At 49.8% G+C, this 3,014-nt stretch overlaps 1 non-coding gene across 1 annotated transcript; it reads left to right on the forward strand.

Moving 5' to 3' along the window:
- The first annotated feature begins 2,719 nt into the window (after positions 1-2,719).
- Positions 2,720-2,883, forward strand: LOC118889475. Its single transcript, XR_005018539.1, has one exon. It is a non-coding gene; the product is annotated as a U1 spliceosomal RNA (small nuclear RNA).
- Positions 2,884-3,014: the final 131 nt, after the last annotated feature.

The following is a 3,014-nucleotide window of genomic DNA, read 5'->3' on the forward strand; positions in this document are numbered from 1 at the left end:
TTGGCCCCCCGAGGAGCCTTTCTGCACATGTGTAGTCGGGAAGGTCTCCTTGACCTCAAGAATGAGAAATATGTGGTCTCCTTATCTTTTATCTGGGCAGGACTCAGCTCCGCTCTGCCCCTGCCTTTATCTGTATCTTGGAGTATCTGTCCCCAGGGAACAGACTCCTGCTGCTCAGCTGTTGACGCAAGTTCGTGTGCCGACGCACAGTGAGGCCAAAGAAACTGAAACATCGGAGTTTGGAGCAGAAAAAGGTTTATTGCGAGGCCATGAAAGGAGATGAGGTGGCTCATGACCTAAAAAGCCCTGAGCTCCCCAAAGGGTTTGGGCAAAGCTGTTTGAAAAGCCAGGTGAAGGAGGGGGTGTTGCAGGTTATGTGATCAGCTTGTGTACAATTCTCTGATTGGCTGATGGTGAGGTAGCAGGGCGGTGTCACAGGGGTTAACATTATCAGTCCTTAGGCTCCAGGTGGCCTGGGGCTATGTGCTCTTGGTTGTCAAGTAGTTAACATCTTCCATTTGTTGGAGAGGTGGGATTTTTCACATATGCAAAACAACTCAGGAAATGTGTATCAAACACTGTTATTTAGGTACTTCAGAGAGGAGCTAAAAGCAGAGAATATGGGGAAAGGCCTGTCCTCCCCCGCCAAAGGCCCCACGGGGTCCTGCTCGGTTACACAGCCAGGGGACCATCTATCTCCTGCCTCAAGATCTCCCAGCACATGAATTAAAATTTGTTTCTTTTTCCCCTGTTAATCTGCCTTGTGTCAATTTTATTATTAATCTAGCCTAAAGAACTCAAGAGGGATAAAAAGGGAAAATCCCCATCTTTAACCCCCCCTCCCAGCACTATCCCATCCTGAGAACCCCACCCTTGTGATCTATCTCCAATACTGTCACATTGAGGGTTAGGGCCTCAATATATGAATTGAGGGGAATACAGTTCAGTCCATAGCAAGAGGAAGAGAAAGGAGTAGTTACAAGACGCAGTGTAATGTTGGGGAGGATCACTGCACAGGACCGTGGTCTTTGTAGTGACTCCAAACTGAGGCTGGGCAGGAAAGGTGATGGAGACTTTAAAAATACTCTGACTTCTGTCAACTGAAAAAAAAAAAAGAAAACAAAAGCACAACCTAAAAGTTGAGAGTTAAGTTTTATTCAGCGGACGTTCTGAGGACGCCAAGCCTGAGGCAGCCTCTCAGATAGCCCTGAGGGACTGCTCCAAAGAGGTGAGGGACGAGCCAGGATATATAGGAGTTTTACAACAATAACCAGGTAGTGGGAACATCAAAAGATTACTATTAATTAAAGAAAACCAGACATCTCAAGTTAATGAATTTAGTACTTTTCTACGTATGGGAAGATGCAAGTCTGGGCTCACTGAAATCAGTCCTTTGCTATGCACCACAGCTACCTGGGCCCAGTATCCGTTTTTTTCCCATCCTGAGCCCCGTCAGGGTGCACCGTTGGGGGTGGCTGCATTGGCTGAAGACTTGGCAGCGGGCAGCCTGTCTGTCTCCCTCCTGAGTTCCCTCAGGACTCACCGTCGGGGGGTATTGGCTGATGGTTTGATGGCCCAGCATCCTTTGTTTGCTGATCAGGCAGGCAACCTTTTTCTTTCACATCTCTCTCCTCTCCTTTCTGAACTCCTTTCTTTGGCTGTACCCACCTGGATCCCGAGGGCAGGAAAGAGCAGGAAATGCTGGTTGTGGGGGTCAGCCTCAGGCACAGAGATCAGGGGAGAAAGGTATAGAGGGAATGTGGAAGGGCAGAGAATTTTCAGCAAAACTGTAATGTGAAAGAGAAAACTTCCAAAAATGTGCAACTCATAACGCACGGAACATATGCAAGGAGAAGTGTTAAAAAATAATTTTCAGAGAAAGGTAAAATCATGACTCGCGTAGTTATAACAAATGAGCATGTGTTAAAGAACGTATTTGACTCCAAAGTCAGAGGGTAGCAGATAGGTGTTAAAATCTGTTCAAGGACAGAGTCAAAACAACACCTGAAGACGGGGAATAAAATGAATGAAATTTCCGATGAACGAAATTGAACTTTCAAGAATGGAATAGAGTTCACCGCCAGTCATAATGGTTAACGCGTTTTACTAGACATACACACAATAGTACGTCACAAAGACAACTGGATTTGAAAGGAACCGGTTTCCCCTGGACTCCTAAATGTTCTCTATTCTACGCATTGAAAGCCGTTACAGTTCAAAAAAGGTGCTCAGGCTTCAGCAGGCCGCCAGACAGGTGCTCGGCAGGACAGAGGTTAAGCAGCCAGCCGCGCGCGCACGGCCCCAACGGGCGGGGGCGGGTGGGGGCGGGTGGGGGCGGGTGGGAGAAGAGCGAGCGGTGGACCTCACTTCCCCCAGAGGGCGCCCGCCCTCTGGTAGGCTCGGCTGGACGGCGTGGGAGGAGGGAGGCGCGGAGTAGGGCGGGGCGTGGGCTGGAGGGGAGCGGTAATTCCCGTCGGCTTGACGGATGGGGCGTGTCGTATGTAGATATCTCAGCGCAGGGGCTGCTGGTTCGTGATCTGGTGGTGAAAGACGACCTGATCTCCCGTGGTGTGGGAGCGAATCGAGGGCTGTTGGTTGCAAGTGCATGGATGAGCTGTGTGGAAGGGGCAGGAAGGCTCGGGGCTGCGGGGAGGAAAGTGACCGTGTGTGTACAGTAGAAGGCGTATGAGGCTGTGGGAGGACAGAAAACAGTGAACTCATACTTACCTGGCAGGGGAGATACCATGATCACGAAGGTGGTTTTCCCAGGGCGAGGCTTATCCATTGCACTCCGGATGTGCTGACCCCTGCGATTTCCCCAAATGTGGGAAACTCGACTGCATAATTTGTGGTAGTGGGGGACTGCGTTCGCGCTTTCCCCTGATATTCTTTTTTAAGGTTTAAGAACAGGCCAGTGGGAGTCGTTATGGAGTTCATGCTTCCTTGTTTTTCGCCTAGCTACTTGAACTGACAAAGATTGCGTTGCTGACGCAGTTGTCTGCGGCGGTGACGTT

This window comes from Balaenoptera musculus, unplaced genomic scaffold (genome assembly GCF_009873245.2).
Source record: "Balaenoptera musculus isolate JJ_BM4_2016_0621 unplaced genomic scaffold, mBalMus1.pri.v3 scaffold_109_arrow_ctg1, whole genome shotgun sequence".
Lineage (NCBI taxonomy): Eukaryota > Metazoa > Chordata > Mammalia > Artiodactyla > Balaenopteridae > Balaenoptera > Balaenoptera musculus.